Source organism: Leuciscus leuciscus (assembly GCF_965113295.1).
Source record: "Leuciscus leuciscus genome assembly, chromosome: 5".
NCBI lineage: Eukaryota > Metazoa > Chordata > Actinopteri > Cypriniformes > Leuciscidae > Leuciscus > Leuciscus leuciscus.
The window spans coordinates 21,745,550-21,772,547 of record NC_138729.1 but is presented as its reverse complement, the minus strand read 5'-3'; the positions used below and the strand labels follow the sequence as shown (position 1 = coordinate 21,772,547).

At 38.6% G+C, this 26,998-nt stretch overlaps 1 protein-coding gene across 1 annotated transcript in view; it reads right to left on the bottom strand.

Annotated features, from left to right (window-relative positions):
* The window catches only part of mef2cb (myocyte enhancer factor 2cb), a 78,970-nt gene extending 71,102 nt beyond the window's left edge, over nt 1-7,868 (bottom strand). The window contains exon 1 of the mRNA XM_082170025.1: nt 7,703-7,868. The gene's annotated coding sequence lies outside the window, so the exon portion shown is untranslated. The remainder of the gene's footprint in view (nt 1-7,702) is intronic.
* Nucleotides 7,869-26,998: the final 19,130 nt, after the last annotated feature.

Below are 26,998 nucleotides of genomic sequence, written 5' to 3'. Positions count from 1 at the left end.
AATCCGATTTCCAGTAAGTTCAAAGCCACAAGGAAAGTGTCCAGTAGCAGTTATGTCATTTCGTATACACATACAAGAGGCTTTTCAGAGAAAGGTAATTTTGAGGTTTCGACCTCATCTGTTCATGTTTGTAACGAGCAGATGTAAGGAGATGGAAGATAAATACACAATGTTAGTGGCTGACAACAATTCCGCCTACGTTGTTTTCTTTTCGGGAGCCCAGTAGTTACCCACGTGTGTCTTATTATCTTCAGTCAGACATAAGTAGCGTGTTCGGGGAGGATAGAGGGACAAGGCCTCTATTTCGTTTTATTTTAAGAGCACGATAAACATCAACACATTTTCTGTGTTGAAATAACAGGAACAAGCAAGGCTGTTAATGTATGAGTGTGTGCGTGAGTATACGTGTGTAATCTGTTGCTGATCACACTCATGTGAAAACACAATCTGGCTGTCAGTGCTGATAACACTGTCAAGTGCTCAAACACCAGCGCTGAGCTTTCACAGTGCAGGAGAACGTTGGGGATGAGCCTGTCTCCCAGGTCTGGCCAGATCATAGATTCTTCTTTTCCCCTCCTTGCTTATCTCACTCATCCCCTTTCTGCTCTCTCTCTCTCTCTCTCTGCCACCTTTAATATCACCCATTTCCCTTTTATTGCCCTCTTTTCTCTCCTAAACTTTGAAGATTTAGACAGATAGACACACAGACAGACTACGAAATGGCACTTTTGTTTCTGCCTCAGTTCAGTATGCATTTATATCTAAATTAGTTCTTTAAATCGATTAAAAAAATGGCCAATTAATCTCACATTTTTCTGTAATTAATCACACCTAAAATTAAAGTTTTTAATATATTTTTATATTGTAATTATTTCACATTTAATCTCCAAATGAATGTAGAAGCAACAAAGACAGTAGCCTATATTTTAAATATTTGTTTAATTGCATAATTTTTTTGGAAAGAAGGCCACTATCACTGATACAACTGCTGCTGATGTCTCTAAATAGCCCCCCCCCCCCCCCCCCTCCCCCCCTCCCCCCCTCCCTATCAATTTTAGACATTAATAATAGGCATTCAGCATTACAGTATAATTGAAAACAATACATTTTAACATTTATTAGACTTTAGAAAATATATAAAAACTTTTAATAAACCCATTTTAATAAATGTCACATTTACCTGTGCTCTTCAATATATCTTTTTTTTTTTTTTATATTGGCCCAGTCAGATTTTTACTTGCCCTGTGAAAATTCACAAAAAGTTATTGTTTTCATTGTCTTTTATCCATGTAACTTCGTAAACAGTCCAGGTCTAACCGGATATATACAGAAAGTTATTAAAAACTTCACAGTCTTCCCTGTATAAATTAAAAATTAAATATAGATTAATCCTTATTAAGCTACAAAAGTTATTCAGTCAAGACAAGTGAGGGATTTTCTCTTTTTCTTTTGTTCTTTGATTAACCACAGCAGTAAGTTTATTAGGCTGCTGTCACTTTAAGACCTAACGCACATGACGCAGATCTGGCACGCATCCCATTTTCTCACAACTCTTTACGTTCAATTAAGACTTAATTAAACTAATTTAAGACTGTGCTTGCAAGGATACTTGACAAAACAGGCATTTTGGCTTGATTTTGTGTGTTTTTGTTGGTTCAAGCGCTGTCTGAAGCTGCTTTTCTGTGCGTATGAGTCGTTTGTGTCTGTCACACAGATGTGTGCCAGTGCCGCGCTGCATTCTCTTTTGTGTCTTATCACACTTCAATGGTTTAAAAGCATTCGCCTGAATAAGAGCGTGGTCATTTAATGTAACGCTAGCCATAGGATGACGGCAAAAAATCTAAATATTCTGTTTTTAACCCTCATGATATATTTTTATGTTTGGGATCTTGGGATCAGAAATTGTTATCTATTTGAATAGATAGATAGATAGATAGATAGATAGATAGATGGATAGATGGATAGATAGATAGATAGATAGATAGATAGATAGATAGATAGATAGATAGATAGATAGATAGATAGATAGATAGATAGATAGATAGATAGATAAAGACAGGTCTCTGCATGTTTACCTTTACTCAAACGGATTCATTCATTCATTCATTCATTTCGTAACCACCCAGCTAACTAATTAAATCAGTGACATCATTTTGTTAAGGTTTTTTTTTTTTTTTGACAATTTGTGGGCAGGCAGATATTAAGCAAACAAGTTCAGCAATATTTCTCAAGGGAAGCTGATATCTCATCTTACATTAGCTCCTCTGACCCTTCAAAGTCTTTATCTACACTACAGCAAGCCATTTTACATATCGCTGTACCTATCAATTCATCTCAAAGTAATAGTGCAACTTTAACTTTTCCAAGCATATAAGTTAGAAACTTCTGAAAGCGCATAGCTGATGAATTCATCACGGTTTGAGCCCTCTCTTCATTGCATTTAAATAGCACCTGAACACGCTAACACATATTGTGGTTGGAAGAAAACCGGTAGTGAAGTGTTGACTCGTGTGGGGACAAATTTGGTAATTTGCATGTTCTGTTGGGCAAACAGCGCGTGAATGCTACACCTTTGATTCATTATAAATGAACCACAAGCAGCACAACACGGTTAAGCCTTTGTTCAGGATGCTGCTGCTCTGGTTTCAGTATTAAAGCTGTGTGCTGGAAAAAGCCACCCCAGTTCCAGTTACCCTGCACTCTACTGAAGTCTTTATCTCCCCTGTCAATACACCTGTACTCTGTCCCACTTGCTAATGGAGGCCTAAATAGGAGTTAGTGGCAAATGACAGTAAAAGTTCAAATCTATATTTACTTTAGCTCCAAACATGTAAAAGCACAGCTTAAAGGGCAATTTCTTGGAACAGCTCTCTGCCTTGTGAGTAAAATGCGTAACTGCAATATATACTCTGCCAGCAGGGGCACACTAAGGCTTTCTCACAGAAGAGTCAACCCTCTCCATACCAACTACATATACAATAGTTTAACTGTAAGTCAGATGGATATAGCCGCAAGCATTATGTTGACTCACAGTAACATGCATTAAATAAATAAATAAATAAATAAATATGAGGTACAAATCTCTCAATAAAAGCACTGGCACCTTCTCTCAGTCCCATACTTAGACCACCTTAAATTGTCAGTCTCTTTATTTCAGAAAGTCTGCTGCAGTTGATTACATCACATCTTATTTTACATCTTTGTATATTTTACCATTTAGTTTAAAGTTCCCTTTGTCTGTCTAATGTTAAAAGCTGGAAAAAGAAAAATATTTAAAATAAAATCAAACTCTAATGATTTTTCCTCCTTTGAATGGTGAAAACTAATTCACTCATAACCTCTACAAAACTTGCACAGTTATTTCATTGTTTCAACATTTTTTCCCCCCACAACGGCGACACTAAAAAAGATGCCAACATCACATTTTTCTGTCTCCAGACTTACAGTGCCAACCGGTGTTTCCTGAGCTTGTGCAGAAGTTGGGTCTTAACAGATGGTGGGCATTATGGACAGGCAATGGAAATTCTACCTGTATTTTCTTATGTATATTCCTAACTGGTCACATAACAGTTGCTATACCAGACAGTGTAGATTATCTGTGCAGGGGGTGGTTACGTAAAAGTATGTCTGATGTGTGTTTTTTTTTGTTTTTTTTTGAGAACTCTTATTATTCCAAACTCTTATTAGACATCAAATATAGTTATTTTACTCTTTCATCCCTTCACTATTTGTCTGTGTTGTTCTCTCATTTATTCTCTCTTTTTCCTTGAAACTGTTGCCCAGTTACACTCGTGCACACTTCAGGTGGTAAAGAAATCAAACCCTCTTGCTTTCTATTCTCAGACTGTAGTAAAAAAAAAACACACAAAAAAAAAACAGGACCACTGTCCTCTTGACCCGAGGACATGAACTGAGAAGCCCCTCTTTATGCCACATAAACTACAGAACAGACTGGATCTTAGGTCTACACCACAATGGAAAGGTTGTGCTATTATAATAGCCTTTCACGTAAATTACTCAAACCAAGATTTTACAAGGCATACGTTTACAAGGATAAGTTCACCCAAAAAAGAAAACTCTTTTCTGAAGTCATTATTATATCTCCTTCATGTGAGAATACAAAAATGTACTGTTCTGAAATGTTTTAATGGTTTTGAAAGAAGTCTCATATGCTCACCAAGGCTGCATTTATTTGATGAAAAAAAATACAGTAAACATTTTAATATTGTGAAGTATTATTACAATTTAAAATAACTGTTTAAGAAAAAGGGTTATACTGTATTTTAAGGTGTCTTTGTTACAGTGTAACTATACATGTATTACTTTCTTTCTTTGGGAAAAAAGGCAACACTTTATTTGGTAACACTTTATTTTACAGCGACCCTGTTAAACATTTTACATGTAATTACTATAGTAATAACGGTCAATTATGCATAGTTACATGCAACTAACCCTACACCAAACATTAACCCTAACCCTAATTATAAAGTAAGTCCATGTAGTTAATTACTATTACTTAGTACTTAATTGTCTAATTACAATATGACAAGGACACCTTAAAAATAAAGTATAACCCTTTATTTTAAGGTGTCTTTGTTGCAGTGTAATTATACATTTAAGGACTGGGTAATATTAATTACATACATGCACTTACCGTTAGGATTAGGGTTAGTTGCATGCACAGTAGTTGTGCATAATTTACTGTTATTACTAAAGTACGTAACTACATGTAACATTTATAACAAAGGTGCTGTAAAAAATGTAAAAAAAAAAAAAACCTTACTGACCCCAAACTTTTGAATGTAGTCATTATTCACAGAATATCTTGCTTTGAAAAAATTGCAGTCGTGGAGGTCAATTTGTGGAGGTGAAATGTCATATTCATCATTAACGTTCTTTGTATGGAAAAGAACAGCTTGAACATTTTGTTAAATGTATCCTTCCACATAAGAAAGAAAGTCACACTGGTTTTAAAGGACATCAGTGTGGGTAAATCATTTTTGGTGAACTATGCCTTTGTAGAAGGTTTCATCAATACGAGACACTTTAGACAAGTCATGGTTGGATCTCAAATTCCCATTATATTTACAGAGAAATTCACTCATTAACTACTCAGACAAAATGAAACGTCAAAGGTTTTTTAACAAGTCAGAAAACCACCTTCACGCACACACGCTCGCAGAAGCTTCACACTGGAGAATATAGAAGCATATGAGCGCTGAGTCTTGAGGAGTGAATCTGGCTGTACACATACCCGCGCAGCGTTGCTCTGCTGAACGGATGCCGCCTAAACCTCTTTGTGCCTGCAATAGCACCCCAGACTCATTCTTATTCAAACAAGATGAGACTGGAGGCAGGCAACAGAGATTAGCCTGAGATCAAAAGGCGGTGAAGCACTCGTGTTTTGTAGATTCAGACGGGCCCCATCCAACATGTAAGACCCACGGAGGAGCTGAGCGGAGTGGAGCGCTGCGCCGATGCCACCCTCTCCAAGGGGCAGAGGAGTGGATGAGCAGAGAGAGAGAAAGAGAATAAAGAAAGGAGCAACGTCAGACGGCCAAGACTACAGCTCCAGTGTGAAATATTGGAATTAGATTATGAAAAAGAGAGAGAAGAAAGAAAAAGTAAGCCGTCACTGTGAGCAATTATAGGACAAAGATACATAAAAAATAAAAAAATTAAACGCAACAGAGATGAAACCGTTTCCATGTGTTTAATATGTCACTGTTTGTTTTAAATATAAAATTCTCCTCCAATAGACAGTAATGTGGAAGTATGTAACCTAAGAACATGGCATCTGGATCTGCAATATGCAACATAAGGATGGTAACTACTGCGACGCCTGCGTGCCAACTGTGATTGATATAAATAAATGTGGGGGGTTCATTTCTCAACACCGTATATGTTTCGTAGTTGTAGACTGCATTAGTGCACAAATAGGTCTGTCTATGTCGCACCCGTAAAACCGAGTGGCTTCAGTTCTTAGCTAAAGTCAGATCACTTATGCTTTTAAACTCTCTTATAAATATGAGCAAAAGCAAACAAGGCTGACTGCCATATTTGTGTAATTTCAGGTTAATTTGGGGCTATTATAGATTTAGCAAATAACACAGGAGCCTGCGGGAGCTGGGAGAAGAGGACTAGTGCACGGAAACACACACACACACACACACAAACAGGCAGACAAACTGAATCCTGACATAGCCACTGGCGAATAGACAGAGAAGGGTTCAAAAAGAATAGGGTGCCTCCTCTACAAAGTGCACCACCTTTGCTGCGAGAAAACAACGCTCTTTTCCAACCACAATTCAGATCAAAGATTTATATTTATTTATTTATTTTGGTAGCGAGAAAGTTTTTCAAATGACAAACATGGGAGCTTTGGTAAACTGGGTCAGAGCTGCCTTGCCGGTGTCTCCATGGGGTGGGTTGGTGGGGGGTGCTGAATGTCACACCCTGAACACCCAGGAAGAGAGGGATTAGATGGCAGAAAGCTTGCAAGGGATGCTTTCTTAAAAATATGCTGCCTCAGAAACATTGTTCTCAGAATGCAAATAAACTATAGAGGAAGAAGCAGATTGAATCCCAATTTTATTCTCAAAGGACTAAGCTGATGTCAAAACTAAGCATATATTTGTTGAGTCTTAAGAATATTGTAAATATTTAAAGTATATAATAATTATATATATATATATATATATATATATATATATACATACTTTTTTCAACAATGCACTTTAATTTTTTGTAATTATACACACACACATACACACACACACTACATTGTATAAATATTGACTTTCATATAAGGATTAAGTTAATGTCAAAACTAAGCTTATGTTGTTATTTTAAACTGAAATTTTTTTTATTATATATAATATATTCTTATATATAACATATGAGAAAAAAAAAAACACTTCCACCACATATTCTCGTCATTGCAACGTATTGTTTTCCGAATAATACAGGCATTCATCTTTATTATACAGTATGTGATCATTTTTTATTTGCATTTTCTGTATGTCTCGGAATTATGAAATATGTATCTGTTTTCTTTAATTTTAAACACTTCCCACAGATTCCCTGAGTTCTCATGTGCAAACTTGTCAAACTGTTCAGACTGCTTCTGCTAGTGTATGCTCACCTATTCCCCTGTTATTTCAAACTTAAACTAGCAATGTCAAACTTGTACTAAGGCCAGAATGATTCAAATTGATATTGATTCTGTTGTGGCAGCTATTTCACAAGTGAGAAGAATTAACACTGTTCTGAGACTAGGAGGTTTCCCCCATGCTTCATTTCAAACCAAGCAAATAGTTGTTGGATTCAATTACTCTGAACGGGAGTAATAATTTAGTCTGACGTTGAGGAATAAAAACAACATAGAAACAGCAAATAATCTCTGGATTAGCCAGTCCTTGTGTTTGTGATAATTGTAGATTAATTATAGAAATTAGTACAAATTATTATATGTGGATTATTAGTAACTCGTTTCACCTGATATGTTTCAGACCCCCCAAACTTCACCGCTCACACCGTTTGAACTGAAAATCCCCTCACAGAAGGACAAATGTAAAATCCTCTCCGCACAACATAGTATGCTTGGCCACTGTGCAGTTCTCGATTTTTCCACAGACAAAATTTTTCGGCTCATCACAAGAGGGGAAGGAGGAAGGGAAGAGCTTGGAGAGGAAAAACTCACCGGTGCCGATCTTGTGCTTCCCCAGGAAGTCACACCCTGCAGCTCCAGCTGTGGGCCAGGTTAATAAAAAAAATAAAAAAATAAAAAGAATGAACACAAAAGAAATGCCCTGCATTAATAAAGCCAGACCAGCTGGCTTTTAACAGAAACCCTGATGTGGGTTGTGTTGCCCCACAAACTCTCTTGGATCTGAAAAGGGTGCTATGCATACACACATAAATGAGACACTAGCTCCCTAAACACACACCCCTATGAAAAAATGGCCCATAAGATTTGTGGCACAAGTATTTGGCAGTGCCTGATCTCCACCTGTTCCCGTCTCTCCAAGCTCAGAGGTAAATTTAGGCTTGAGATATATCAATGACGCTCAGACCGTTGTCATTGCTGGAATTGCTGTAGCAACTGTCATCAAGAACATCAAACAAACTGGGACACATGCTTTGCAAAAGAACATATATCTATCTATCAGTTTATCAGTCTATCTATCTGTCCATCCGTCCGTTTATCCTATCCTATCATCTATCCTATCCTATCATATCATCTATCCAATCCAATCCTATCCAATCCTATCCTATCCTATCCTATCCTATCCTATCCTATCCTATCCTATATCTTCTATTCTATCCTCTATTTTATCATCCTATCCTATCCTATCCTATCCTATCCTATCCTATCCTATATCTTCTATTCTATCCTCTATTTTATCATCCTATCCTATCCTATCCTATCCTATCCTGTCCTGTCCTGTCCTGTCCTGTCCTGTCCTGTCCTGTCCTGTCCTTTCCTTTAAATATAAAAGCATTCTGAGAGTGTGGAATAAAAGCAGCGATTCCTGTCACTGATCGCCATTATTTCTCTACGGTTTAAATTCACACGATAACACATTATACTGACAGTGACACAATGTGGATTTTCAAGACATATTTATACTAATTCAATTATGAATGATATTTTAACCTGGAATAGCGCAAGTACAGGGAAGACAAGCATTTACCGCATCAAAAGTGTATTCCCTTGGGTTCACGGAATTCCATTCTCTCAGTGACATCACATTTGTATTGACCCTGTTTACAGTATCCTGGGGATATCTGACCTTTAATGGGAATGGGTTTTGGTAAGAAGGAATGAGTTCATCATACATATCTAATGTTACAATAGCATAATGGGGATTTCATTGAAACGGGGCACAAAAATACGACAAAAAGCGGTAAAAGAGTTTGCTTACTGTAAAAACACTGCAACAGGATGTAGCCGAGGTCAGTCACAAGGGAAGAGGAAACTGTTAAGGGGGGAAAATGCATAATTATCCCTTACTGTACAGAGCACTCAGTAACAAAAGCATAATTTGTTTGACCTGTAAATGCATTTATTATTGGCCCTCCCCACTTATCGTAACTTAGTTACAATACCAAGCCTCATTCAGCATCCAGAGCGACAACCTGGAAAACTGCATTTCTGAGTCGGCACACCTTTCTCACTTTCTCCTTCTTTGCTGTCTCTCTTCTCTCCACTAAATACTCACAGACAGTTCTTTCCTATATTTAATAAACTAATGGGAATGTCTAACAAGCTGGAATGTCTCTGTCTTTTCTGGCCATGCTGTTAGAGCGCTCAATGCTGGACACAAGCTGTGTGTTCCAGTGGCAGCAACAGCAGCAGCAGCAGCAGCAGCAGTGTGCAGGAGTCTGGCTGTCTGTGCGGCTCTAGAGGAAAGAGGACCAGTGTGGCAATGCACAGCAGCAGAGACGCCCCAACCATCAACCACAGGAGCCAGCCCGGCTCCCCCCATGAGGCACGCTGACTGGACCCAAGTGTGTGTGTGAGGGAGAAAGAGACAGAGAATAAGAGTAGGATTTGTTTGACTTTTTTATGTGTATATTTTAGTGTGGGAAGCATGTCTGTACTTTACACCGTGTGTTCTGTTATCTTAAAGGTGACAGAGGACTAACAGGAAGCTCAAAGCGGCATCTTTCCTGAGGCAGTGTGCCGTGTTTTTTTTTGTTTTTTTAGCCTTCAGTGCAATTACAATTTTAGTTTAGTCATTGACAGCACATTAACAGTAATTATCTTGATAAATCTACTGACAGATTTATGTTTATGTGATTTGTTTTTATAGCAGCAGAGTTACAAAAAAAGTACTTCAGAGCAACAAAATAGCACCAGCATAAAAAAAAAACTATAGAAAAATGACAAACTAAATATTTTTCAATTATTAAGAAAAATGTTAAAATAAATTTTGTATAATGTTTAAACGTCTTTCTTTCTTTCTTTCTTTCTTTCTTTCTTTCTTTCTTTCTTTCTTTCTTTCTTTCTTTCTTTCTAGAGCTGTTTTGCTACCAACTATATATAAAATATCATCTTTGTGTTCTGCAGAAAAAATAAAGTCCTACATGAGATTGTGTAAATGATGACTCAATTTTGCATTTTAAATTTTTAACCTTTTAAGTTTAATATTTAATTTAATTTGTATTTTTTTATTTGATACCAGAGAAGTATTATGAACCATGTTGATAACATTTACTTTATTTAATTATTTTAAAAGTTTATGTTTCCAGCAGGATTTGCTCTATGCTCTCTGGGCTAATTATTTAAAATATTTCATTATTTTGAATATCCCAAATCAAAATATGCCATGACATATGTTGCATACTTCTCAGCTAACTCTCAGCAACTGTGTTTTTGTGTTGGAAATTCCACCGGTGGTCTATATATCAACGGTACTGAGTGGCGTGGGCAGGTTCGAGTCAGCCCTCTCCTTAACACAAGGTCGCTCTGTGTGTGTCCTGCCCAGGAGACTGAGGGGAGCCCACGTTTAACACGCATATCCATCCATTCATTTACACACACATACACATGTGCAAGGTAAGTACGCTAAGAACATCACATGATTTCATGTTCCATTCTAGAACGTTCTGATGAACTCTGAGCCTGAATAGATCTGATGAAGTACAGAGAAATAAAGGAGGAGGGATTGGGGGCTTGGAGAAGGCGAGAGCTCTAGACAGAGAGAGGGAGAGAGAGGTAGGAGTCCACACACCTCTTTCCAAAAACAATATTTTGACTGAAAGGTTAGCCATCTGGATCTTCTGAACGCAGGATTACGGCTGGTGCCTCAACTTATTTTTTCCCCTATTACCACTCTGGTTGCCACAGACACAGCCACTAGCTTGCATGGAGATACTCTATGATGACAACCACCCTGCTGCTGCATGAACAGCTCTCCAATCTACTAAGGGGAAACAATGGGTTATCTGAGTATTCTTTAAAATAGAAGACTTTGGATACATGGAAAAATAGTCAAGAACTATTTTACTTCATTTGATTTACATTTATATAAAGAACCTTGCTACGTTCGACACCGGCTCACTTAAAGATTGTGCTATTCTACCATATATCAAACAAGATTTGTCAACTGCATCCTTCTGAATGTTCATTAAATGAAATGGTGGCCAAAATGTGTTGCTCTTAATAATTAGAATTAATTGGACAATTATAGGTCTCTTCTAGCTTCACATTACATATATTTTAAATAACAGTCACAAATGCATGGGACACAGTCGAATGTAAAATGTGTTTTGGCAGCTGCAGGTTCTTTGTTATCAGTTAGATTGGTTTTAGGACCTGTTTACACCTGGTATTAAGATGTGTTTTGGTCGATCAGATCACAAGTAGACAAGGGAGACACATTCCCGTTTACACCTAGTGTTTTAATCTGTCTCTTTTGTCCACTTTCGACCACTTCTGTCCTGATTTCTTTGAGGGAAGGGTAACAAATAAGCTCACAAAATTTACTTATGAACGTGAAAGGAGACAGTGGAAAAAACACGGAGAGCGGAAGCTTTCGTTTCTGCTCTGATAGCTGAAAGACCACAGCGAATGCGGTGAGTGTGTATTCGAAATCAGGAATGGTGAGAGCACAATGTGTTTGATATGAAACAAAGTCTCAGCTTTCAAATTTTGTCTTTTCTTTAACCAGAAATTTAAACAGTAAATAAAGTTTTGAACATTAGTCTGGGGAGTCTGCTCAGTATTTTCTACTGCACAAGAGGCGTGATCAACGGGCATAGTTCAAATTACTCTGTATACGCAATTGGATAGTCTTTCAACCAGTCAGACCAACGATCCGGGTGACGTACTTTGAGCGACACAAAAACTCCATGCAGGAAACGTGTCAACAAACGTGTTGGTTTGTAGCATTGCTCAGCGGTTTGCAGAAGCAGCAATGGCATCGAGCGAAGTTTTGCAGGTTGTGCAAAAAAACAAACAAACATGAAAGTGTGTGGTATTTACACCCACTTGAGCGATTTGTTTGCAAAAGTAAAGAAGCCATTGAGCATCGTCGAGAGGTTAAAATTAATTGGATTGGCGGTCGTGCGAGAGCCAACAGCGCGCCAGGTGGATAAGCCAGTTTGTGATTGGTCCCCGCAGATTTGTAATGGAAGCAGGATAGAAAAATGTACAGGTTTCCAGCCTGAGCTGCAGGGCGAAATCAAATCGTGTGCATATCGGGCTGGGTTTACCCAGTCTAGTTTTGTGGCTCTTTAATGTGTAATGACAGATCGCTGTAGCACCTCAGTTAAAGCTGCTTGTGAACCAATCATCTCTTCCTTCTAGTTAATTTATAGCATCAAATAAACATGAATGAACATCAGAAGGAATGTTGTTTCAACCGTGGAAAGACGTCAGTACACACCGTTTTTCAAGTTCAAGTCCACCAGCGATAATCTACTAACTCTCCTGACTGTCGGACAAAATGGCAGATTCTGTGGATGGCGGATAATGATTGGTCAGAACCCCTGTCAATCAAACTCCTGGCGAAGGGTGAATTGAACTCTGTTTTTTTGTATTGCTGTATATATTGTTTATTTACCTTACTATACAATTTATGTTTTTTTATTTTGATTTATTTTTTTATAATGAAAAAATTAAAATCTACACACTGTCATTATCTGATTTTAAAAAAAGCACATGAACATACAGCCTGTTTTCAATTCACTTCATTTGAAAATGCCATAGATCTTCACATCTCAATCTCCTAAGTGCTTACAGATCTCGAACCTGAACGCTCTGGCAGGTGTCCATGGCAACCTGAGAGCGCACTCAACCCCACTCATTCTCTGTCTCCTTCACTCAGTCTCCGAGTTTCTCCGAGCATGCCCTGAGCACAGTGAAAGTGGCAGCTTTTATCTTCTAATTAGATGGAAGGAACTCACCTCAAGGTAAGAGCAAGTGGGGCAAGACCCTGCACAGCCCTTTCATCCAAGTTATCTCGGTACTGTATATCTGTTTCATCATTATCCAGGATTTATTCTAAAGACTAAATTTAATAAGTCAGCTCCCATAATGGGACTTTGACATAGATTGTTCATGTCAAATGAAGAACATCTCAGTTTGTTTTCATAACAAAAAATGAAACGTGACGAAACAGAACAAAGAGTAAACTACTTTTCAGGAAGGTAACGGAAAGACCCCAAGTGTGTTTGGAGGAAGCAAACACATCTCACCCAAAGCGAGCAGCTCAATCAGACCCTTTTATGTGCCCTACATTGGGCGCCACATTTACAGATCGAGCGCTTACATATGTACATCCCTCTGTTTCTCTCCAGCCCGTTCTTTCTTAGCAGCTCTGCCTCCACTCGCTGAAAAGCGTGTGACAAGCAGCACAGATGGAGTGTGAGGAGCGAGGTCTTCTCGGGTCCGTTTCATGGTGCATTTGGCTGTGCCTTGCAGCTGATGATTTAGGTGTCATAATAGATGTTCCCATAATAGCTCTTAATCCAACGGACACTTCCAGAGCAGCATCCCTCACAAAGCTCTCTCATTCCATCTAGAGTGAGTCAATCACCAGCCTCAGGCATCCCTTTTAAAGTGACAACTAGTCCAATCAAACAGCCTTCTCAGTATCACTGATTTAAAGGACTTGTCAAACATATTAGCAGCTAAGCAAAGAGTAAAATTGGCAAACTATTTGATAACATGAATCCCATTCACTAAAGCTCCTGTGGGTAAATTGGGCTTGATTTTTCAAGAGTTCTTCAATTAATGTCCATGCTTTGAATTTTAACGATTGCCACTTAAAACATCCGTAAAAAATGGGTTTTAACCTGAGGGTATGTTTCTATTGCCATGTCTTTGTCCCTGACTAAGTCTTGGTGGCAGATTGTTTGGGGTGAAAGCCAAGGAAAACCTTTACAAAGTCCAGATCCCTTCTTTTACACAAATTTAGTTCTTGTAATCATGTAGATGAAACAATAGCCCCAAATGGATATGATTTTGGGTGCAATTTGTGATGGTAAGTATACTTAGCATATTTTAAAGTTTGGATAAGTAATTTGCCAATTTGTCCCTGTTGTTGGCTCCAAACACTCTCAGACAACATCAGTGATGTTCTTCATATTAAAGATGTACTTGGGTTAAAAAAAATCAGAAGAAAAAGGGAAAAAAAGAGTGAATGAGCCTATTTAGCATCCAACGCATGATACAACAACAACAACCAGAGGATTGTCATGCTATAATGTTATCCCAGACATCATATTTGGGGATATTTTGGGGATATTTAATTTAATTTTATCAATCAATAAATTCCTCTTGAAACAAACTTTGTTGTATTATTTAAATGTAATACTGTGAAGCTGCTTTGATACAATCTGTATTGTGAAAAGCGCTATACAAATAAACTTGACTTGACTTGACTTGACATCACAAGGGCACAATAAAGAACATCCACAAACACCAAAATTGCAAGGAAATGACATATAGTGTATAATTACCATCATATATAATTAGATTACTGATTTTTGCCTTCTCTTCTTCTCTTCTAATTACCCCAACTTTCTTGGAAAGCATTTCAGGAAAATAAAAAAGAAAGCCCAACATTAAGTGGCATTTAGCAACTTCAGTTTATTTGTGTGATTAAAAAATTGAGCAACAAACTCATGCTTTAAAATGGAAAATTCAATAAGATTAAGATTAAACTTGGCAATAGACTTGTCGAATCTGTTCCATTGCTTACATTTGTATACTGATATTCCAAGGAGTGAATAGGTGGAAAAAAAACAATAAAACAAAGACATTGTTTCAAATGGTGTTGAAAAATTGTGTTATATTACGAGCACTATTTCTAAGGTCACAATTCATCGAAATTCTGCTTTATGCTAGTAAAATAAGCAAAAGTTGAGTTGTTTGGTGTGATATTACAGCTTTTGACAGGTACAGCTTAATTACAAGGGCAAACCATGACATATTTTCAGGGAAAGCAGGTCGGTGATGTCCCAATTAGGGTGAAATGACCAGCAAAGTGACAGCTCGAAAATGTGTCTCATCCTTGGCATACGTCCTCAGAGTGGGCTTCGTTATGTCTCCTATACAAGACAGAATTGAATGGCAATGTCAAAAGGCACTCCAAAAAGTCTCCGGCTTGTTAGAATGCAGATAATAATGTTGTTACATGCCTTGGTTGCTAAGGGTCATTTTCTGATGCAACTCCAAGACTTCTGCGAATCTAAATATAATGGGACCAGCAGTGGTCCAAATTATGGTACCATTTAAGGTTACATTCTTGGCATCCAACTTGGCACCCTGGTTAAATTGAATGCATGTCAGACGATAATGTTAAAGAAGAGGCCAACATGAGAACACTATCCTCAGGAGGTCCTTCAGGAGACAGCTTAGTAATCAGGGGATTTCAGCATCGAACGTTGGCCATTCTTTTGCAAAAATACATTTGGTCAGGCCATATATATTATATAAATTATACTGCATGTTATTTCATTACGGAATAGTGACATTGAATGTTTGTTTTTTTGCTTTTTTCTTAAACTCTAAAAACACAAATTTCTAAACTTCAAGTTTTGGATCGCTACTGCTCATGATAATAATTTCCATACTTAAATGGGAGGTGTTGCTGGCTGACAGTTATCACTCTTTTTCAAACCTCCAAATGTATTTAAGTAATGCATAACAATGCTTTCAGGAAATAAGCCACAAAGACAAAGCGGCTTAAGTACCACTTACGCTCTGGAAGGCACCATGCCATGTCTTATTTTCCCTAGTACGTTCCTCAAGATGATTCTTGGGACATTGTGTGGCTTTAATTAGATGTTCATTAGAAGGTGTCTTGTATTTCCTCAATTAGTCCCTGTCATGACAGCAGCGGCACTGCAGTAATCTCCGTGATTAAACTCTACTCTTGTTTGTCTGGGCACGACGTGCCAGCTTTCTCCAACGGGCGCTGTCCTGGAGCCCTGTCACAAAGTGTAATGATTCTTTAGCATGCCCCTCCAAGGCTTCCCAACATCCTGCCAGCCTAACAGCACAGAGCACTCATTTTAAATGTCTTCCCCATTCAACCATTTGCCATTTTCAATTATACCTTTCCACCCTTCCATTTGTGTAATTTTCTAATCTCACCATAGCTGGCGTGATGCTGTTTTAGTGGTAGTGCAGAGTGACAAATGAAGCCATCAGGATGAAAGCTCAGAGGTGTAAGACATGTCAAAGGTCATGGCAATGTGGCTGCCCCTCTAATTTGTCGAAACTGATGAATTATAATGATGATTATGTGTCTGTTTATTATCACTTTACGTATATATTAAAATTTGTGTTTTTTTTCTTCTTCTAAATAGCATGGTATGCTCTCATGTTGCCATGGCTATAGAAGAAAAGACCAGTGGTTTTCTTTAGAAAAAAAAAATAACATTGGACTGTCACAATTTGTTATATTCAAGTTTGAAAAGAAATATGTTAAAGATATGTTTAATTACCTTTTTAAGTATACAAATCCTCTCCAATACATCATTCACATAAAATAGAACAAAGAAAGGAAAATATTAAAACACTGCAAAAGACATTATCACATCTCTATTCTGGTGGCAATGAGTCCACTTGCTTAGCTGAAAGAGCTGCTCTTGTCAAAGCACAGCAGTGGTGAGAGAGGTCAGGGCAGACAGATATGGGGTGCAATTATTGCCTCTGAGAGCCATAAGCATTAAGGTCTATTAGGTTAAAGTGTCCCACCACTTCGCTACCAAAAAGAGCACAAATAGCTACAAACTCATGTTTCGAGGGTTGGCTACTGTTCTGAGAATATGATGAGACAATGACCTGAAAGGCTTGGTGAACAGGTTCGAGTGAAGTTCATGACACACTTTGAACAACAAAGAGCAATAGTTTATATATTCTGCCCAAAAGGCTTCAGCAAAAATATTATTTAGTGACAATTCAGCAAAGAGGATTATGAAAAAGGATTATAATTGGTAGATTATGCTTCTACCAATGCAAATGAATAATGAAGACCTTTTGACGTAAATAAAATGTGGGAAAAAGATGCTCACCCCTCCATTTCTACTCGCACAACTCTGAGATTTGGGATCGGCGTTTCCGGCATGGGAGGCAGGTACACTAACAAGGACACTAAAGACCGCAGCCTATAGTGTTAGTCGCTAGTGTGCCTCATGAGGCCAGGGGAGTTTATATGCACAGCTCTTACTAGCTTGTCTCAGTTACACTTACCCCCCTAAACCTCACTCTGATCCAGGTCACAGCACCAAATGTAACCATTCCCACTCGACCTGCTCCGAGCAGGATTCAAACCCGGGTGTCCAGCGTGGGAGGCAGGGGAGCTAAGAAGGACGCTAAAGACCATGTATATATACAATATATATATATGAAGAGTTCACATGCAAAAGCCTCTAAGTCCCATATGAAATTTTCTTCTAGAATGATCATTTTTATCAAGCTCGTATATTTAAATTCAGTAATTTCACTTAAATGGCAATGAAAATTACCTATGAATTGTCATTTAAGTGAAATTACTGAACTTACTGAAATATACAAGCTTGATAAAAATGATCATTCTAGAAGAAAATTTCAGATGGCACTTAGAGGCTTTTGCATCTGAACTCTTCATATATATACAGTATATATACTTGAAACTGTGTGCAAAATTGACAAGGATAGAAATTGAGGGGACCAAGTTGAAATAGAGTGGGCCTATTCTCAAATTCATGAATATTAGTAACAGTGTTGGGGGTAACATATTACAAGTAATGCAAGTATTTTTGCATTACTTTTATGTTTACAACAAAACATCTGAGTTACTTTTTCAAATAATTTACATTGTTTTCCCATTTATTGACTGACACCTCCCCATTTTGAGAGAAATCGGGAGTAAGGCACAGAAGCATTGTGTGCGCTGTGTGAACATGATGCTTACTGTAGTTCTAGACTAAATGTCAATATGCATTTACTCATCTCACTTACACAAAAACAGATTCAGTATTCCTCAAAATGAATAAAAAAAGTCAAATGCAAACTTAGAATATTACACAAACCAGCAATAATTAAGTTAAACAATACATTTACATTTCATGCTGTTACGTAAACATGGTATAATAGTAAATCGCACGACGAGGAATAATCTAGGAAACAGACTCTAATCATAAACACTCAGGAACCAGGAAAAAAACAACACACAAATATTACAGAGAACGGACGAAGACTGAGGGAGAACACAGGGTCTAAATACACAGAGCCAACAAAGGAATTTATTCAGTAAATTAACAGGACACAGGTGAATGAAATGACTAATCAAACAGATTGGGGAAAACGTCTCAGTTATGTATGTAACCCTCGTTCCCTGAAGGAGGGAACGGAGACGTAGTCGACGTGTCGACTGACTGGGATCACGCTTAGGGAGCCTGTATTCTTCGAGTATTGATAAAAGGAGCCAATGCACACATTGGCGTGCAAGCTTTGCATCCACGCTCTGCAGTGCAGGTATAAATACGGAAGTGGATGCACGCACCACTGATTTTTCGCTGAGGAGTCGAGCGGAGCCCGGAGTCAGTGGTGGTCCAGCAATAGTGGTGACGGGACTACGTCTCCGTTCCCTCCTTCAGGGAACGAGGGTTACATACGTAACCGAGACGCCCCCCTTCAGTCGCTCACGTTCGACATAGTCAACGTCTCGTCTGATTGGGATCCCTATTAAAACGCCACTAGTGGTGCCACATTCCAGTACCTAGACAAAAGCCTCCTGATCCCCCCGCATTATTGATGCGGAGATAGGACAGGGCTTAGGCCAAGGAAGTCACTGCTGTTCGGCAAAACCCACTCTGTCAGACTTGATTACACTGGGAAAGCGTGCTCTTTCGTTGGAAAGGAATACGCTGCGGAAGCCACATCCTGCCCGTAGGGAGGTATATATGTGGAGGATACACAAATGGACTGGGCGTTACTGGGCAGTACAACATATGGGATGTCACTGAGGTGGCTCCAGCCTATAACAGGGGGAGACACACCGGTCAGTGACGGCAGAGGGGCTCTGCCAAGGGAGAGCTCCACTATCTTTTTGTTTTTCTCAGTGGGCCAAGCAATGCTTGGAGACAGCTTTTCCCTTCTGTTGGTCTCCGTAACAGACAAAGAGCTGGACTGAGGTCCTGAGGCTTTGCGTTCTGTCCACGTTAACCGCAGGAGCGGACAGAGAAAAGCCAGGGCTGGGTCTGTCTCCTCTGGGGCAGCACTTGCAGGTTCACCACCAGTTCCCTTTTAAGGGGAGAGGTAGGAACCTTGGGCACATATGCAGGCCCACATATGCAGGCCCGAATTCCAAGCACGATTCATCGACCGAAAATGCGTGCAAGTCCTCTACCCTCTTGATAGAGGCCAAGCAAGCAGGATAACTGTTTTTAAAGACAGGGAGGTCAAAGGGAGGTCTCTGCAGCACCAGAGATAAGTCCCAAGAGGGGGCGTGAGGCGAATTCAGTCTCCTCGCTCCCCTCAGGAACCTTTCCCATGGATTTCCATCCACTGCATCATGATGTGCGCAAATAGAGCAACATACACTTTGAGGGTGGATAGAGACAGCCCTCGCTCCAACCCATCTTGCAGGAAAGAAAGCACGGAGTAATCGAACACCTTCGGGGGTCTTCTCGGAAGAAAAGAACACCATTCAACGAATAGGTTCCACTTCAGGGCATAAGCAAGCCTCGTAGAGGGTGCTCTCGCAGAAGTGATGGTATCTATGACCTGTTTGAGGTAGATCACCTAGAACCTCTGCGTCCCATCCTTTCGGGACCAGACATGGAGTTTCCAGAGGTCTGGACGCGGGTGCCAACGGTGTCCCGTCCCTGAGAATGTCTCAGAGGAATGGGTCAGGGAGGGCTGTCGAGGGGAGCTTAAGTTTGAGGGCTGGATGGTCCATTACAGAGGGACCAGCGCGCTCAACAGGGGGCTCCACCGGTTGCGGTGTGATAGAGGAGTGAGGGGCCCACAGGGATTGGTTACCCGGGTGGGGAAGCCATCACTATGATCCTCTGATCACCCATCCCACACGGCACCCTAGGGTGGGGCGTGGTAATGGGGACTCCACCTTCGCAAATGAAGGCGAGTCTCAACACCGCAATAGTCATGTTCTCGCAATGAGAACATGAACTATAAACAAAAGCTGCTTCAGCATGCTGTAATCCCAGCACTTACGCTGTAGAACCACCAGCACCGGGAGAGACTTCCAGAAGAAGTACCGACACACTCGCTCGTTCGATGAATCAACACTCTTCAGAGACACCGTCATGAAGACCAATCTGCTCCAAAGCGAAAGACAAGTGGTGTACGTGCATTCACTTCCGTATTTATACCCGTGCTGCGGGTCGGAGCGTGGATGCAAAGCTCACACGCCAATGTGTGCATTGGCTCGTTTTATCAATACTCGAAGATGACAGGCTCCCTAAGCGTGATCCCAATCAGTCGACACGTTGACTACATTGAACGAGGTCACATGTTACATCGAACTAGGTCACATGTTACACATGCATGTAATCTCATTTTATTATCCAATGTCTTTGTTGCTGACCTTCGGCAATCCAATTGAACCATCTATCTATAAATTACAGAAACGTCTGTCTGTCTGTCTGTCTCTATGTGTGTGTGTGTGTCTGTTATTCACATATCTCTCGAACCGTTAGTCCGATGGATTTCAAACTTGACAGGTGTCTTCGCTACGGGCACGAGTAAGTGCAGTGCCAAGTTTGACGTTGTTTGGATTAGAAATGCTAAAGATATATGTAAATATATCGGTAAAAGAAGCACTTAGAAGGTTGTGGATTAAAAATAAACATTCTGACATTAAAGGTTGTATTGGTCAAAGAAGCCCCAAGAAGGTTGTGGTTTAAAAATAAACATTCTGATAAGCTACACTGTTTACTTCTGAATATTATATTTTATTCACAGCCATCATTTGTAGTAACCTAGCCTGCTCCCTGAATTCAATGCGTTCACAGTCTCTTTCACGGGCACCAAATCAACAATTACTAAAAACACACACAAAAACTGATTTTGCACGGGCATTTTGCACTAGTACTAATAATAATAAAAAATAAAAAAGTTTAACAGTCGTTTATTTTATTTTTTTAATTGCTGAAGTAAAAGCAAGTATAGGGCATCCAATCCCGCCCAAATCCAAGTGTGACGTCAGAAGCCAAGTTCACGTCCAATATGTCACCTTGTGACTCCCCATCCCCGTTCCGCCCTGGAAACCTGATTCGGTGTATGTAGGTTTCCAATTGAAAGGGTTTTTATTGGTTTTCAGTATGGGTTCCAGATTAAAAGTGTTTTTTTAGGCACGTATGGGTAAGGTTTTGAGTGTGTTTCAGTGCGGTCTGTCATAAAAAGAGAAATACAAGAAGTAAATGAAAAATAATTAGGTGTGAGGGTTAAGTCTTCTTGATGCTTCTTCCGGTTTCAAAGTTAACGTGTTTTTTCCCCCCAAATCACTTCACCAGAAGACCCGTCCTGCAGCTAATTTCATTGGTTAAGGTTACATTGACGGGTAGGTTTAGGGATCAATGTTTGGTGTAGGCAATCAGCACTGTGATTGACATGACCAATACAATCTTAGGAATCAGCTGCAGGGTGAAGTTTTCGCTGGGGGGAAAAAAATCACGCTAATGCAATGGTTCTCAAAAATGTAGGGCGCAAGGATACTGCAGAGGGGGCATGGGAGATCAGCAAAAAAATAAATACAGCCGTTGCAACTGTGTTCAGGTGTGTGATTAGCGGTTAGCGATCTGCCTTAATAAAGCAGCATTGAACTGCAATTACACTAAATCGTTCTTCTTCAGACCGCTGACTTGTCACCGTTGGAACAAGCCCAACATAGAAGTTGCTTGCCATAGAAAAGCACTTCTTCAGCGGACCGAATCACAAGCTGCTATTATGAACACGCAAGCAACTCCACTGATGCGCATGTTCCGGTGAGAAGACGAACAACAGGCTGAGGTGTTGTCAAAAGCAGTTGTATATTGGCGGTTTTAAATATTGTTCATCCAAAGCATCACGGAAATATTTAAATGTTTTTGTCTATTTAAATTAAAAGTTAAGTTCTAATATGAATTAATGAATTCATTTAATTAGTTAAAGGTTTAAAGGGGGGTGTGACGAAAAAAGTTTGAGAACCACTGCACTGATGAGACTGTGACATATTTGGACATGGGCCGAGTTGGATGTCCACTTCAGGCTGCAGTGAGACGCTTCTCAGTAAAAGTGGTGAATTTTCTTCTACGGCAATCCAGAATGGCAGCACAGCAAGCAAGCCCAGCCCAGGTAAGAATAAGAAGTTACGCAAAAGTAACGTAAGGCATTACTTTCCATTAAAAGGTAATTAGTTACTTTTAGGAAGTAATGCAATATTGTAACGCATTACTTTTAGAAGTAACTTTCCCCAACACTGATTGGGAAATATTATTCTCTTATCCTTTATGATGCTATACATGCTCATTTAGACAGCCCAATGTAAGGCTGTACAATTAAGTAAAAAAAAAAAAAAAAAAAAAAAAAATTAAGTGCAGAAATAGCCTTAGAGTGCAGTGCTATTTTAGTATTATTTATATACTATAATGGTATTTATTATTATAACTTGATTTATATTTTATTTTAATATTTTCAGTTCATTTTAATTTGAAAGTTTTAGTAATTTTATTATATGCCTTTATCATTTGTATTAGTTTTTTTATTTGTTAATTTGATAATTTATTTTTGTTTTAGTAATTTTATACTTAAACTTATAATTTTCTTTTTTATTTCAGTTAGTTGCCGAGGCAACATTTCACATTTTTGTTTAGCTTTAAGTTGTTCATCTAATATTTACATTTTATTTCAACTTTATTTCAATTAACAAAAGCAACATTTAATAGCTTTAATTTTAGTCAACAACTCTGGTTGGATGCAGGACTCCAGTTCCCAGCATGAATTGTGGCATAATTAAATAATGAATTAATAGATACCACACAGCAAAGTATTTAAAACTGAAATATGATGCCATCCATGTAGATGCACATTTGAAAACACCTAGTATTGCAAGTCAACATGTATCCTACTCCCAGTACATTCAAACACACATTTATCACAGTCTAGCAAATCTTGCATAACGCACACTCAGTTGCATGACCGCTCAAAGGTCTGTGTGGGTCTCAGTGATTTTCTCTAAGGTCTCCCTGATTGCAAGTTTGAAGTGCTCTCCGCATCCCTGTAGGATAAAGGAAATGAGACATCAATTGGACTCTGCAGTGTGTACTCAGCACCAATGATTCACTCGCAACATTCAGGAGGCATTAGAAGCACTCATTTCCTAGCCCAACTCTCCCCAGTCCACCACTCCCCCACAGCCCACGCTGCCTTACTGTGATTAGGTAATGCTGCTCGTTATGAATGTGATGCCCCATTTCCACTGGCAAATCAAACAGCTCTGGATCAACAGGCCTTAACTTTCGGATTCATTAGACATCTAAGAGAGGTCTTAAAGCGAAACATCTGCTTTCGGTTTCGTCCCAAATACCTGTTCCAAGCCATCAGCTCTGCGCACGATAGGCTGCCAGGCCATGCGAGATGAACCCGAGTTTGATGACATCGGCTGAGGTCGCTTCTCTGCAGGTCTAATGAAGGGTTAAATGAGCTGCTACATTGATGGGTAAGGAACGAGGGATGAACTCCACGCATGCAAAGTTCATATCGTCTTGCTTTGGCAAGTGCAATGCTGACCTCCGTATTAACTTAGCAAGAGAGAGATTTGTCCGGGTCTTTTTTCCCTTATTTTGTACCGCGCTCTTGCTGCTACTACTCTGTTCATTTGATTTTATCCCTGCCAGCATATTTGCTATGTGCAGATGTGACAGCTTAATAATGTAAGCTGAGGTCTTTCCCTTCAAAAACATCCTGGGTTTTGTAAGCCATCTGTTAGACATCCTTTAAGCCAACACTTTGTGTTATACTTAACGTCACTCTTCCAGGGCACACTTATAATGGGGTAATAAATAGTGCCGAGATCCGTACTGATGTTCATCTCAGTCCCCGGCTTTTTGGGTTTAAAATATTAGTGGCGTAGTATGTTTTACACCACCTGTTCGGAATCTGATCTTGAGATTCATTAAACAATGGCAGGTTGTCAGACAAATTTGCAAATGACAAATAACTTGAGGCTCTTATTAAAAATGCACATTCAAAAATCTGCATGCATGTTAAAAAGTATTATATGATGGCATCATTCAGAAGAACCTGTCTTGTTTATTATGGTTGGCTCACATAGCGGCACGATGCAATAATGAAGTGTTCCTCACTTGATAATGAACAACACTATCAAGCACGGCAGAATTTGTCATGCTCATGGACACCTTTCAACAAATCAGTCAATTTACTGTTGCTGTGAGGAGAAGGCCATGTGCATACAAACAGAATACTTTACACTGGCTGGTTATTTTAGTAGGAAAAAAATTATAATAATTTGAGCAAATCCTTTATGATATTAAGGCATATTTATATATCTTGGTGCCGAGAGATTTCCAGAACGGCACTTGCAACAGACCCACAAACAAAAATGCAACACTACCTCATCAGATTCCTCACTGTGTCTGCAAGACTCAGAGAGAGATATATTCTGGTCACAAGAGTTATTTTAAGAGTTTCCAAATCAATCTAATATATGCTCTTGTGCAGCTATTTTGATTTAGTTCTCTACAGCTGAGATTCACCGTTTTTAATAGACATTTATCTGAATTGTATTGAAAATGTGCATTAGATAATAGTTCTTGTAAAGAATTATGCACATATAGCAAATAACTGAAATATTGTCTAACCATTAAAGGTCCATTACTCCTTTAATAAATGGTATAATGGTGTAATGGTATTTAATAAACAAATGAAATACCATTACACATGATAAAGTGCAATTATAAAACAACTGATATAAGAACAAAAAGCATTAGTTTGGCACTTCTTTGCCACAGATAAGCTAGAGTGTAGTTATTGATTCAATTTAATTAATTACTCTGCTTATAAAAAATAAAAAAAGACCACAGTAAATTAAACAAAGCACCAAAATTAAACTGCAAATGTGTTGCTTTTAATGATACATGTAATTAATTTGAGAAACTGTATAAAAACAAGTATCATTCAAAACATACATTGTATTAGCACTCGATAAACTAAATAGAATTTAGTTTTCTTGATTAATTTGAGTCAAGCAATTGCAATAACTATCAGTAATTTTGTTGTGTGTGTTTTCCAGGAGGATAGCAATTAAGCTGTTTTATTCATCTACAATATTTTGGAATGTAGGTATTAATTGGTGATAAAAAATTGCCTGCTTAATTATATATTATATTATATTATATTATATTATATTATATTATATGAAGATGTTCAAATGTTTTCCCTCTAAGCCAGTTCAAAGCCGGCTGAAATCTTAAGTAGAGCAAAACAACATTCAAAGGGACTTCAAACCCAGTTAACCTAGGTGCAGAAGGTATTTAAGATATCCACCATACTCATTAGCCCTTTGTTTTATTCATTTTAATTGATCCCGACAACCATGGCGCAACATCCTCCACTAATCTCAGAGTATGTAAAGATAATCCTGCAAACACTTGTCTCTGGCAATTTACATGCTCGCCTTTTCTAACTAAAGATAAATGTCAAAAAAGGGAGAGAGGGTGGCACAGAGGGGAAACGGTCTTATTTTTTTTCTTTTCAATTACCTAATGGTAAGTGGGCTGTTTACAGTTTTTGCCAGCTTGTTATCATGTTTGAAAGTTTGCTGAATTAAAAATCGCAGCAGTTTAGACAAGTGCCACATGCTCGCTCTACTCTGCCTTTATATAGCGCGAGACGACCAGAACAGACCCAAGGAATTCGTTCTCTAGAGAGCATTAAAAACATCTTTTGTACAACCTTCTCTGATGTGTCTTTGACAAAGAAAATCCTGAGGCATCTCTTTACACAGTCACTGAAAGACATTTTGTCTACTGGAGCAACGTGACAAGGTGTAACATTCCATACCACCATGTCAACAAACCGACTGGCTTCCATCATAGCAGTGAGCGCCACTTCCCAAGACAAAACAACCAGTCTAGAGTCTCCAGGGGCAAGTCAGTTTCAGCCCAGACATGATATTCCTGTCCCCTGACCATGTCCACGCTAGAGGGATCAATGACTGACATCTCTGCAGAGGGTTTCACCAGCCTTGAGGTTGAGTGAGTGTAGTATGTCGCTCGAAGGCATGCCATTGGCCATGGCCAAGTATTTCAAGTCTGGAGGGCCCACGAGAGACCGTTGTTAAAATGAAATACATATAAAAACGAGTACACCAGCTTGTCACACAGTCAGATGTCTTCAGATAGCACAAGCAAGTGTGTATCTTGTGTTAGCAAAACAGGACATTAAAGCCTGAAGTCAATAATACATGTAAAAAGGGAGTCAGCTGATATTGAATAATACATTTAAGGACATGCACATTTGTACAAACAATAAAATCCAAATATATTTTTTATAATGTTTTTGAAAGATACCTCTTATGCTCACCAAGGCTGAGTTTATTTGGTAAATGCAGTACAAGCAGAAATATTGTGAAATGTTACTACAAATAAAAATAAATGTGTTTTTAATATATTAAAATAAAAAAGTCATTACTCCAGTCTTCAATGTCACATGATCCTTCAGAAATCATTATAATATGCTGATTTGGTGCTTGAGAAACATTTCTTCTTATTATCACTGTTAAACAGTTTTTTGTTTTGTGTGTGTGTGTAACCTGTGATCTGTAAACTATTCTTTTCAGGATTCTTTGATAAATAGAAAGTTAAGAAGAACAACATTTATTTAGTATTTTTCTTTATTTTATTTTATTAGTATTTTATTAGTAACTTGATTAATGTATACTGTCCATGTTTATCAATTTAATCCTAAATACTGAATAAAAGTATTCATCTCTTAAAAAATAAATACTCTGTCTGACCCTACATTTTTGAATGG